Below are 14,401 nucleotides of genomic sequence, written 5' to 3'. Positions count from 1 at the left end.
TGGAAATTAAATTATCAGGTAAGCATAATTTATATTTTCCATCTAAAGGGGAGGAGAGTCCATGGCTTTATTCATTACTTGTTGGAAACAAATACCCAAGCTCTAGAGGACACTGAATGAAAAATGGGAGGGCTAAAAGGCGGACTCTAATCTGAGGGCACCACAGCCTGCAAAACCTTTCTCCCAAAAACCGCTTCCACAGAAGCGAAAACGTCAAATTTGTAAAACTTTGTAAAAGTATGTAAGGAGGACCAGGTAGCCGCCTTACAAATCTGCTCCATAGAAGCCTCATTCTAAAAGGCCCAAGTAGAAAGCCACAGCTCTAGTGGAATTATGCTTATGTCCCGCTGCCTCATAGGCTAAGCGAATCATGCTCCTCAACCAAAAAGACAAAGAAGTTCTGACCGTTGCACTTCCCTGAATACACCACAAACAGAGATGTAGACTGTCTGAAATCCTTAGTAGCCTGAAGGTAAAACTTCAGGGCACGAACTACATCCAAATTATGAAGTAACCTCTCCTTTGGAGAAGAAGGGTTAAGACACAAAGAAAGAACAACTATTTCCCGATTGATGTTACGATCAGACACAACCTTAGGAAGAAATCCTAATCCAGTGCGAAAAAAAGCCTTATCGGCGTGAAAAACCAAATAAGGAGGCTCCCATTGCAAGGCCGCCAGCTCAGAAACTCTGCGTGCCGATTAAATAGCCAACAGGAAGAGGACCTTCCAAGAAACAGTCGTATTGTCAATAGAGTGCATAGGTTCAAACGGAACCCTCTGCAAAACCTTAAGAACTAAGTTTAAGCTCCAGGGAGGAGCAGACTGCCTGAAGACAGGCTTGATTCTAGACAGACCCCAAACGTCAGGAAGCTCAACGAGACTCTTGTGCAACAAGACAGATAATGCCGAAATCTGTCCCTTTAAGGAACTGGCATCAAGCCCCTTCTCCAGACCCTCCTTGAGAAAGGAAAGAATCCTGGATACCTTAACCTTATGCCAAGGATACCCATGTGACTCACACCAGGACAAATAAGTCCTCCACATCTTATGATAGATGCGATGAGTGACCAGCTTCCTGACCTGAACTAGAGTATCAATCATCCTCTCAGAAAAACCTCATTTGGCCAAGACTAAGTGTTCAATCTCCACGCAGTCAGCCTCAGAGAATCTAGATTTTGATGTTGAAAGGGACCCTGTTACAGCAGATCCCTGCAACAGAGTAACCTCCAAGGAGGAGAGGATGACATCCCCACCAGATCCACAAATCCCGTCCTCCTCAGCCACGGCGGAGTGATCAGAATGGCCGAATCTCGCTCCTGCTTGATGTGGGCCACTACACGAGGAAGAAGCGGTAACGGTGGAAAAATGTAAGCTAGGTTGAATCCCCAAGGAACCGCTAAGGCATCTATCAGCTCTGCCTGGGGATACCTTGACCTCGACCTGGGTAGCTTGCATTTGAGTCTGGACGCCATGAGATCTATCTCCGGCATTCCCCATCTGAAACAAATCTCTGCAAACATTCCCCCGGATGAAAGGACTGCCTGCTGAGAAAGTTTGCTTCCCAGTTGTCCACACCCGGAATGTGGATCGCTGAGAGCGAGCAGTTGTGGGACTCCACCCATTCCAAAATCCGAGACACCTCCCTCATTGCTAGGGAGCTTCTCGTACCCCCCTGATGGTTGATGTAAGCCACCAAGGTAATGTTGTCGGTCTGGAATCTGATGAAGCTGAATGACCCCAGAGGAGGCCACGCCTTCAGAGCATTGTAGATTGCTCGAAGTTCCAGAATGTTTATCGGGAGGAGAGACTCCTCCCGGGTCCATTTTCCTTGTGCCATCCTGGCACCCCAAACAGCTCCCCATCCTACCAGACTCGCGTCCATGGTCACAATCTCCTAGGACGGTCTCAGGAAGGATGTCCCCAGGGACAGTTGTTCCGGACAGATCCCCCAAAAGAGGGAGCTCCGAGTCCGAATGTCCAGGGATATCGGCTGTGATATATCTGAATGATCGCCGATCCACTGTCTCAACATGCACAACTGAAGAGGTCTGAGATGGAACCTGGCGAATGGAATGACATCTATGCTGGAAACCATGAGTCCGATCACCTCCATACATAGGGCCACCGAGGGACTTGGAGGACGACTGAAGAGCCAGACAGGAGGATGCAATCTTCCTGCATCACTGATCTGTGAGAAATATCTTCATGGATATAGAGTCTATTATTGTGCCCAGGAACTCCACCCTGTTGCTGGGAACCAGGGAACTCTTTCCTGAGTTGATCTTCTAACCGTGAGATTAGAGCAGGAGAAGAAGGGCCCTCGAGTGGTCCTGTGTGAGACTGAACGTCGGTACCTGGACTAGGATGTTGTCCAGGTAGGGCACCACAGCAATGCCTCTGGATCTGGCCACTGCAAGTAGTGCCCCCAGAACCTTCGTGAAGACTCTCAGGGCCGTCGCCAGACCAAACGGAAAGGCCACAAACTGGAAGTGTTGGTCCAGAAACGCAAATCTCAGGAACCTGAAGTGATCCCTGTGGATTAGTACATGAAGGTAAGCATCCTTCAAATCTATTGTCGTCATGAACTGTCCCTCTTGAACTAGGGGCAGAATAGATCTGATTGTTTCCATTTTGCTTGATGCGGGCCACTACACAAGGAAGAAGTGGTAACAGAGGAAAAATGTAAGCTAGGTTGAATCCCCAAGGAACCGCTAAGGCATCTATCAGCTCTGCCTGGGGATCCCTTGACCTCGACCCGGGTAGCTTGCATTTGAGTCTGGACGCCATGAGATCTATCTCCGGCATTCCCCATCTGAAACAAATCTCTGCAAACACCTCGGGGTGATGAGACCATTCCCCCGGATGAAAGGACTGCCTGCTGAGAAAATCCGCTTCCCAGTTGTCCACACCCAGAATGTGGATCGCTGAGAGCAAGCAGTTGTGGGACTCCACCCATTCCAAAATCCGAGACACCTCCCTCATTGCTAGGGAGCTTCTCGTACCCCCGATGGTTGATGTAAGCCACCGAGGTAATGTTGTCGGTCTGGAATCTGATGAAGCTGAATGACCCCAGAGGAGGCCACGCCTTCAGAGCATTGTAGATTGCTCAAAGTTCCAGAATGTTTATCGGGAGGAGACTCGCGTCCGTGGTCACAATCTCCCAGGACGGTCTCAGGAAGGATGTCCCCAGGGACAGTTGTTCTGGGCAGATCCACCAAAAGAGGGAGCTCTGAGTCCGAACGTCCAGGGATGTCTGCTGTGACAGATCTGAATGATCTCAACATGCACAACTGAAGAGGTCAGAGATGGAACCTGGCGAATGGAATGACATCTATGCTGGAAACCATGAGTCCGATTACCTCCATACATAGGGCCACCGAGGGACTTGGAGGACGACTGAAGAGCCAGACAGGAGGATGCAATCTTCCTGCATCGCTGATCTGTGAGAAATATCTTCATGGATATAGAGTCTATTATCATGCCCAGGAACTCCACCCTGTTGCTGGGAACCAGGGAACTAATTCCTGAGTTTATCTTCCAACCGTGAGATTGGAGCAGGAGAAGAAGGGCCCTCGAGTGGTCCTGTGTGAGACTGAATGATGGCGCCTGGACTAGGATGTTGTCCAGGTAGGGCACCACAGCAATGCCTCTGGATCTGGCCACTGCAAGTAGTGCCCCCAGAATCTTCGTGAAGACTCCCGGGGCCGTCGCCAGACCAAAAGAAAGGGCCACAAACTGGAAGTGTTGGTCCAGAAGCGCAAATCTCAGGAACCTGAAGTGATCCCTGTGGATTGGTACATGAAGTTAAGCATCGTCATGAACTGTCCCTCTTGAACTAGGGGCAGAATAGATCTGATTGTTTCCATTTTAAACAATGTAACAGCCAGAAATCTGTTTAGGTCTAGAATCGGGCGGAACATGCCCTCCTTCTTTGAGACCACAAAAAGGTTTGAATAGTACCCTAGTCCCCTCTCTGCCGGGGGTACTGGTACAATAATTCCTAGAGAAGAGAGATCCCTCACACACTCTAGAAATGCTTTACTCTTTTCTGGTCTTGCAGACAGATTTGACAAGAGGAATCTGCCCCTTGGCGGATGACATCTGAATCCTATCCTGTACCCTTGGGCGACAACCTCCAGAACCCAAGGGTCCTGAACGTCCTGCAACCAGGCTTCTGAGAAGAGATAATCTGCCCCCTACTTGGTCCAGAGACCGGTCAGGGGCCGCCCCTTCATGCTGATTTGACTCAGCGGGCTTCTTGTTCTTAACATGTTTTCCAACTTTTTATCCATGGGCTCCTTAAACAATGAACTATCCTCAAGTGGAATAGTCGTCCGCTTCACGAGCATAGAGATGGCACCATCCACTTTAGGGACAGTCCCCTAGGCTCGAGCTGAGAGTCCGGAACGGGGAACAGTTTCTTAAAGGAAGAAGAAGGGGAAAAGGAAGAACCTAATCGCTCCCATTCATTCTTAATAATATTAGCCATCTTAACGGGAACCGGGAAGTTCTGAGGTACCACCCTGTCCTCATATACTTTATCAAGCTTAGGAATCGAAGGTACCTCTGGAAGCTTCGGTTCCGGAACCTACAGAGTAGCAAAGCACTTGCTTCAGCAAAAAGCGCAAATTCTCCATCCTAAACCTAAAGTCAGGCTCCTCCGCAGCTGGAGGATTAGAAGACACGGATTTCGACCAAGAAAGGGCCTCCTCCGAAGAGTCGGATTGAGCCTCATCAGCAGATAAAGCTTTTGATATTTCCATAGGCGTAGAAAAACCCTGGGCCGGACCGCCAAGATGCGTCCTATGCTTGCACTTAGGAAAACGTGGTAAAGCATGGATCACCTTCGATACCGCCGTTTGCAGTTGATCCACAAAATCTAATGGCCAGCGAAGCTCTCCCGTAGAAGTAATGGTTGGACCCTGGGATGCTGCATGTGTAATAGGAGATGGATGAAGGGAACGCACCTCACAGGACGGACAACCCTCAGAGGTGGACGGCTCAGTAGTACTAGACATCCTCTTATTTTTAGATGTCGCAACATTATCAAGGCATGTGGAACATAGTTGAGCAAGCTGATCTACCAGAACCTCCTCACAATAAACACAGGTATGAGACTTTGTTAAAGAGGGAGTACTGTCTAACGAGTCAGAGTCCTCAATAGCTTGCGCTTTTATTATGGACTAGATTTTAATAATAAAAATAAGCACCTTTATAACTTTCAATGGCCGGGGCACTTACCACCTCCTATGACCCGGACTACAGAAACCGCTTTGTCTCCTGAGGAAGTTGCCTAGGCCATACCCGGTCACATGGAGTGCCTCGCAGGACCGCCCTTGCACAAGGGAAAAAAAGTGTCAAAACGGCCGCGCAAATACTCCCGGAAGTGATGACACTGCTAGATAATGCATACGATCCTTGCTAAACGTCTCCTTATGCTGGGTGTCAGTCCTTAGTGATTTACATTCAGGAGGAGAGGTCATGAAAAGAAGAAGTCTTTTGAACAAATGATATGCAGTGTGCCGTCCGTGGGAGCTTCCTCCTCCCTCTCCTCCTCCCTCCCAGAGCAGTCAGTAGTTACAATAATAACACAGAAACCGGCTCTGCTTACTGAGCATAAAAAAAACTGTGTGTGTGGGGGGAGTTAAAAACATAAACACAGTAGTTATAAGTATTTTATTTCAATTTCTGCATAACATGTTTTATATACATTAACTGGGAAATGAAATATATTTATACCCTCACTGAGAAATAACTTTTCAGACACTGCAGCTCACACGCTGCAGGCAGAGATGTGATTCCTTCCTCTAAGTACTGTGTATGCATAGATAATATGGTGTGTGTATCACATGACTGCATCATGACCATGTGACTACTGAGCCCTGTAACGCACGCTACAATATGGCAGTTTACATAGGAAATCAAGCACTGCTCACACGCTGCAGGCAGAGATGTGATTCCTTCCTCTAAGTACTGTGTATGCATAGATAATATGGTGTGTGTATCACATGACTGCATCATGACCATGTGACTACTGAGCCCTGTAACGCACGCTACAATATGGCAGTTTACATAGGAAATCAAGCACTGCCTCAACACAATCTCCTTCAAAAGTTTGGGCTAAGAGGAACAGATAAAATAGGCAGCAGTGATTACTTTATTTTTTTAATAAGAAAAAGTAGGTTTTGGGGATTATTAGAAGTCAGGAATTAAGGGTCCCTTTAACAGCTCTTTTGCTACAAAACAAAACAAACACCCCGTAACAGTATACAACCCCCCACCCCTCAAACCCACAAAAAAAAAAATTAAAACCTAATCTACCCATTGCCCTGAAAAGGGCATTTGTATGGGCATTGCCATTAAAACTTAAATTATGCTTACCTGATCATTTTCTTTTCTTCAGAAGGAAAGAGTCCACAGCTACATTCATTACTTTTGGGAAATAAGAACCTGGCCACTAGGAGGAGGCAAAGACACCCCAGCCAAAGGCTTATATACTCCTCCCACTTCCCTCATCCCCCAGTCATTCTGCCGAGGAACAAGGAACAGTAGAAGAAATACCAGGGTGAAAAGGTGCCAGAAGAATAGAAAATAACAGACGCCCCACAGAAAAAAAAACGGACGAGGAGATATGGACTCTTTCCATTTGAAGAAAAGAAAATTATCAGGTAAGCATAATTTAAGTTTTTCTTCATAAATAGAAAGAGTCCACAGCTGCATTCATTACTTTTGGGAAAACAATACCCAAGCTATAGAGGACACTGAATGCGAAAACAAGAGGGTACAATAGGCGGCCCATTCTGAGGGGACCAGGCCTGGAAAAACCACACCCCAACCAAACCCCGCTTCGACCGAAGCCGGGAAAAAAACTAAAAAGGAAAAGGCCCCAAGGACACTGACCCGCAGATAGTCCAAAGGCCTAACTAGAGACCGCAAAAGCAGACTCACTGAGCCAACACACCTCCAGGAGAGACCGTTGCGTCGCCCAGCAGTCGGTCCTAACACAACCCTTACTAGCACCAGTAGTAACCGCCAAAGTCCCCAAAAGGGAGAGGACAAGGAGGAACCACAGGAATACCCAAAGGGTACAGCAAGATCTCATAAAGGAAAAAAAAACTAAAAAGTAAGCCAAGCCCACAGAGACCCACTGGGTGCAGAGAACAAGGTGAGATGACACCCAGACCAAGCAGAACCACAAGGTTCGAAGCAGGCATCGGCAAGGAGAAGAAACATCTCCCAACATTGTGCAACAGCCTGAAAAAAACAGCTGAAGACGAAATCCTCAAACTGTCAGAACTCAAAATATTGAGCAACAGAAACAATGCGTGTAGCAAACCCAGAAGGAAAACATTGGAGTCCATAACACACTGCCATCCGCAGGAAGACACAGAAGAAAAACATAATTTATGCTTACCTGATAAATTCCTTTCTTCTGTTGTGTGATCAGTCCACGGGTCATCATTACTTCTGGGATATAACTCCTCCCCAACAGGAAATGCAAGAGGATTCACCCAGCAGAGCTGCATATAGCTCCTCCCCTCTACGTCAGTCCCAGTCATTCGACCAAGAATCAACGAGAAAGGAGTAACCAAGGGTGAAGTGGTGACTGGAGTATAATTTAAAAAATATTTACCTGCCTTAAAAACAGGGCGGGCCGTGGACTGATCACACAACAGAAGAAAGGAATTTATCAGGTAAGCATAAATTATGTTTTCTTCTGTTATGTGTGATCAGTCCACGGGTCATCATTACTTCTGGGATACCAATACCAAAGCAAAAGTACACGGATGACGGGAGGGATAGGCAGGCTCATTATACAGAAGGAACCACTGCCTGAAGAACCTTTCTCCCAAAAATAGCCTCCGAAGAAGCAAAAGTATCAAATTTGTAAAATTTGGAAAAAGTATGAAGCGAAGACCAAGTTGCAGCCTTGCAAATCTGTTCAACAGAGGCCTCATTCTTAAAGGCCCAAGTGGAAGCCACAGCTCTAGTGGAGTGGGCTGTAATTCTTTCAGGAGGCTGCTGTCCAGCAGTCTCATAGGCTAAACGTATTATGCTACGAAGCCAAAAAGAGAGAGAGGTAGCAGAAGCTTTTTGACCTCTCCTCTGTCCAGAATAAACGACAAACAGGGAAGAAGTTTGACGAAAATCTTTAGTTGCCTGCAAGTAGAACTTGAGGGCACGAACTACATCCAGATTGTGTAGAAGACGTTCCTTCTTTGAAGAAGGATTTGGACACAAGGATGGAACAACAATCTCTTGATTGATATTCCTGTTAGTAACTACCTTAGGTAAGAACCCAGGTTTAGTACGCAGAACTACCTTGTCTGAGTGAAAAATCAGATAAGGAGAATCACAATGTAATGCTGATAACTCAGAGACTCTTCGAGCCGAGGAAATAGCCATTAAAAACAGAACTTTCCAAGATAACAATTTTATATCAATGGAATGAAGGGGTTCAAACGGAACACCCTGTAAAACGTTAAGAGCTAAGTTTAAACTCCATGGTGGAGCAACAGCTTTAAACACAGGCTTGATCCTAGCTAAAGCCTGACAAAAAGCCTGGACGTCTGGATTTTCTGACAGACGCCTGTGTAACAAGATGGACAGAGCTGAAATCTGTCCCTTTAATGAACTAGCCGATAAACCCTTTTCTAAGCCTTCTTGTAGAAAGGACAAGATCCTAGAGATCCTAACCTTACTCCAGGAGTAACGTTTGGATTCACACCAGTATAGGTATTTACGCCATATTTTATGGTAAATCTTTCTGGTAACAGGCTTCCTAGCCTGTATCAGGGTATCAATAACCGACTCAGAAAAACCACGTTTTGATAAAATCAAGCGTTCAATTTCCAAGCAGTCAGCTTCAGAGAAGTTAGATTTTGATGTTTGAACGGACCCTGTATCAGAAGGTCCTGTCTTAGAGGTAGAGACCAAGGCGGACAGGATGACATGTCCACTAGATCTGCATACCAAGTCCTGCGTGGCCATGCAGGTGCTATTAGAATCACTGATGCTCTCTCCTGTTTGATTTTGGCAATCAATCGAGGAAGCAGCGGGAAGGGTGGAAACACATAAGCCATCCCGAAGTTCCAAGGTGCTGTCAAAGCATCTATCAGAACCGCTCCCGGATCCCTGGATCTGGACCCGTAGTGAGGAAGCTTGGCGTTCTGGCGAGACGCCATGAGATCTATCTGTGGTTTGCCCCAACGTCGAAGTATTTGGGCAAAGACCTCCGGATGAAGTTCCCACTCCCCCGGATGAAAAGTCTGGCGACTCAAGAAATCCGCCTCCCAGTTCTCCACTCCCGGGATGTGGATTGCTGACAGGTGGCAAGAGTGAGACTCTGCCCATCGAATTATCTTTGATACTTCCATCATTGCTAGGGAGCTTCTTGTCCCTCCCTGATGGTTGATGTAAGCTACAGTCGTGATATTGTCCGACTGAAACCTGATGAACCCCCGAGTTGTTAATTGGGGCCAAGCCAGAAGGGCATTGAGAACTGCTCTCAATTCCAGAATGTTTATTGGAAGGAGACTCTCCTCCTGATTCCATAATCCCTGAGCCTTCAGAGAATTCCAGACAGCGCCCCAACCTAGTAGGCTGGCGTCTGTTGTTACAATTGTCCAGTCTGGCCTGCTGAATGGCATCCCCCTGGACAGGTGTGGCCGATGAAGCCACCATAGAAGAGAATTTCTGGTCTCTTGATTCAGATTCAGAGTAGGGGACAAATCTGAGTAATCCCCATTCCACTGACTTAGCATGCATAATTGCAGCGGTCTGAGGTGTAGGCGTGCAAAAGGTACTATGTCCATTGCCGCTACCATTAAGCCGATCACCTCCATGCATTGAGCTACTGACGGGTGTTGAATGGAATGAAGGACACGGCATGCATCTTGAAGCTTTGTTAACCTGTCCTCTGTCAGGTAAATCTTCATTTCTACAGAATCTATAAGAGTCCCCAAGAATGGAACTCTTGTGAGAGGAAAAAGAGAACTCTTCTTTTCGTTCACTTTCCATCCATGCGACCTTAGAAATGCCAGAACTAACTCTGTATGAGACTTGGCAGTTTGAAAGCTTGAAGCTTGTATTAGAATGTCGTCTAGGTACGGAGCTACCGAAATCCCTCGCGGTCTTAGTACCGCCAGGAGGGCACCTAGAATCTTTGTGAAGATTCTTGGGGCCGTAGCCAATCCGAATGGAAGAGCTACAAACTGGTAGTGCCTGTCTAGGAAGGCAAACCGTAGATACCGGTGATGATCTTTGTGGATCGGTATGTGAAGGTAAGCATCTTTTAAATCCACTGTGGTCATGTACTGACCCTTTTGGATCATGGGCAAGATTGTCCGAATAGTTTCCATTTTGAACGATGGAACTCTTAGGAATTTGTTTAGAATCTTTAAATCTAAGATTGGTCTGAAAGTTCCCTCTTTTTTGGGAACCACAAACAGGTTTGAGTAGAACCCTTGTCCTTGTTCCGACCGCGGAACCGGATGGATCACTCCCATTAATAACAGATCTTGTACACAGCGTAGAAACGCTTCTTTCTTTATCTGGTTTGTTGACAATCTTGACAGATGAAATCTCCCTCTTGGGGGAGATAATTTGAAGTCTAGAAGGTATCCCTGAGATATGATCTCTAGCGCCCAGGGATCCTGAACATCTCTTGCCCAGGCCTGGGCGAAGAGAGAAAGTCTGCCCCCCACTAGATCCGGTCCCGGATTGGGGGCTCTCGGTTCATGCTGTCTTTGGGGCAGCAGCAGGTTTCCTGGCCTGTTTGCCCTTGTTCCAGGACTGGTTGGGCTTCCAGCCTTGCCTGTAACGAGCAACAGCTCCTTCCTGTTTTGGTGCAGTGGAGGTTGATGCTGCTCCTGTTTTGAAATTCCGAAAGGGACGAAAATTAGACTGTCTAGCCTTAGCTTTGGCTTTGTCTTGAGGTAGGGCGTGGCCCTTACCTCCTGTAATGTCAGCGATAATTTCTTTCAAACCGGGCCCAAATAAGGACTGCCCCTTGAAAGGTATATTAAGTAATTTGGACTTAGAAGTAACATCAGCTGACCAGGATTTTAGCCACAGTGCCCTACGTGCCTGTATGGCGAATCCTGAGTTCTTAGCCGTAAGTTTGGTTAAATGTACTACGGCCTCCGAAATGAATGAATTAGCTAGTTTAAGGACTCTAAGCCTGTCCATAATGTCGTCTAGCGTAGATGAACTAAGGTTCTCTTCCAGAGACTCAATCCAAAATGCTGCCGCAGCCGTAATCGGCGCGATACATGCAAGGGGTTGCAAAATAAAACCTTGTTGAACAAACATTTTCTTAAGGTAACCCTCTAATTTTTTATCCATTGGATCTGAAAAAGCACAGCTATCCTCCACCGGGATAGTGGTACGCTTAGCTAGAGTAGAAACTGCTCCCTCCACCTTAGGGACCGTTTGCCATAAGTCCCGAGTGGTGGCGTCTATTGGAAACATCTTTCTAAATATTGGAGGGGGTGAGAACGGCACACCGGGTCTATCCCACTCCTTAGTAACAATTTCAGTTAATCTCTTAGGTATAGGAAAAACGTCAGTACTCGCCGGTACCGCAAAGTATTTATCCAACCTACATAGTTTCTCTGGTATTGCAACGGTGTTACAATCATTGAGAGCTGCTAAGACCTCCCCTAGTAATACACGGAGGTTCTCCAATTTAAATTTAAAATTTGAAATATCTGAATCCAATCTGTTTGGATCAGAACCGTCACCCACAGAATGAAGCTCTCCGTCCTCATGCTCTGCAAGCTGTGACGCAGTATCAGACATGGCCCTAGTATTGTCAGCGCACTCTGTTCTCACCCCAGAGTGATCACGCTTGCCTCTTAGTTCTGGTAATTTAGACAAAACTTCAGTCATAACAGTAGCCATATCTTGTAATGTTATCTGTAATGGCCGCCCAGATGTACTAGGCGCCATAATATCACGCACCTCCCGGGCGGGAGATGCAGGTACTGCCGCGTGAGGCGAGTTAGTCGGCATAACTCTCCCCTCGCAGATTGGTGAAATTTGTTCACATTGTACAGATTGACTTTTATTTAAAGTAGCATCAATACAGTTAGTACATAAATTTCTATTGGGCTCCACCTTGGCATTGGAACAAATGACACAGATATCTTCCTCTGAGTCAGACATGTTTAACACACTAGCAATAACTTGCAACCTGGTTATAATCTTTTTTAGCAAAAACGTACTGTGCCTCAAAGAGGTACTTAAACGATTAAATGACAGTTGAGATAATGAACTGAGAAACAGTTATAGCATCAACTTTAAAACAACACAACTTTTAGCAAAGGTTTTGTTCCCATTAGTAAGATAACATAACTAAATTTGACATAAAAATTATTGAGTAACGTCTTTATCCACAGTCAATATAAAAAATTCTCACAGCTCTGCTGAGAGAATGTACCTCCCTTCAAGAAGTTTGAAGACCCCTGAGATCTGTCAGAGATGAACCGGATCATGCAGGAAAAATAACAATAGCTGACTGGAAATTGTTGATGCGTAGCAAAGAGCGCCAAAAACGGCCCCTCCCTCTCACACACAGCAGAGAAGAGAAACGAAACTGTCACAATTCAAAGCAAACTACTGCCAAGTGGAAAATAAAGCCCAAACATTTATTTACTCAGTACCTCAGCAATGTAAACGATTCTACATTCCAGCAAAAACGTTTAACATGATATAATACTTATTAAAAAGATTAGTGACCTTTAACAGAGTAGTTCCGGTGAAGTACCATTCCCAGAATACTGAAGTGTATACATACATGTCATTATAACGGTATAGCAGGATTTTCTCATCAATTCCATTCAGAAAATAAAAACTGCTACATACCTCAATGCAGATTCATCTGCCCCTGTCCCCTGATCTGAAGCTTTTACCTCCCTCAGATGGCCGAGAACAGCAATATGATCTTAACTACTCCGGTTAAAATCATAGTAAAAACTCTGGTAGATTCTTCCTCAAAGTCTGCCAGAGAAGTAATAACACGCTCCGGTGCTATTATAAAATAACAAACTTTTGATTGAAGTCATAAAAACTAAGTATAATCACCATAGTCCTCTCACACATCCTATCTAGTCGTTGGGTGCAAGAGAATGACTGGGACTGACGTAGAGGGGAGGAGCTATATGCAGCTCTGCTGGGTGAATCCTCTTGCATTTCCTGTTGGGGAGGAGTTATATCCCAGAAGTAATGATGACCCGTGGACTGATCACACATAACAGAAGAAATACTATCTGTAAGGAAGGAGCAGCCGAACAAAAACAGAATTTATGCTTACCTGATAAATTACTTTCTCTTGTGGTGTATCCAGTCCACGGATTCATCCTTTACTTGTGGGATATTCTCCTTCATAACAGGAAGTGGCAAAGAGAGCACACAGCAGAGCTGTCCATATAGCTCCCCCTCTAGCTCCACCCCCCAGTCATTCGACCGAAGGTTAGGAAGAAAAAGGAGAAACCATAGGGTGCAGTGGTGACTGTAGTTTAAACCAAAAATCTACCTGACTAATAGCCAGGGCGGGCCGTGGACTGGATACACCACAAGAGAAAGTAATTTATAAGGTAAGCATAAATTCTGTTTTCTCTTGTAAGGTGTATCCAGTCCACGGATTCATCCTTTACTTGTGGGATACCAATACCAAAGCTTTAGGACACGGATGAAGGGAGGGAACAAGACAGGTACCTTAAACGGAAGGCACCACTGCTTGTAAAACCTTTCTCCCAAAAATAGCCTCCGAAGAAGCAAAAGTATCGAATTTGGAAAATTTGGAAAAAGTATGCAGCGAAGACCAAGTCGCTGCCTTACAAATCTGTTCAACAGAAGCCTCATTTTTAAAAGCCCATGTGGAAGCCACTGCTCTGGTAGAATGAGCAGTACTTGTTGCAGGAGGCTGCTGGCCAGCAGTCTCATAGGCCAAACGGATGATGCTTTTCAGCCAAAAGGAAAGAGAGGTAGCAGTCGCCTTCTGACCTCTCCTCTTACCAGAATAGATAACAAACAATGAAGTTGTTTGTCTGAAATCCTTAGTTGCTTGTAAATAGAACTTTAAAGCACGAACCACATCAAGATTGTGTAACAGACGTTCCTTCGTTGAAGAAGGATTAGGACACAGAGAAGGAACAACAATTTCCTGGTTAATATTCTTATTAGACACAACCTTAGGAAGAAAACCGGGTTTGGTACGCAAAACTACCTTATCTGCATGGAAAACCATGTAAGGTGAATCACACTGTAAAGCAGATAACTCTGAAATTCTTCGAGCAGAGGAGATAGCTACCAAAAACAAAACTTTCCAAGATAAAAGCTTAATATCTATGGAATGTAAAGGTTCAAACGGAACCCCTTGCAGAACTGAAAGAACTA

This window comes from Bombina bombina, chromosome 3, assembly GCF_027579735.1.
Source record: "Bombina bombina isolate aBomBom1 chromosome 3, aBomBom1.pri, whole genome shotgun sequence".
NCBI classification, from domain to species: domain Eukaryota; kingdom Metazoa; phylum Chordata; class Amphibia; order Anura; family Bombinatoridae; genus Bombina; species Bombina bombina.
Note: the sequence above shows the minus strand (reverse complement) of the source record.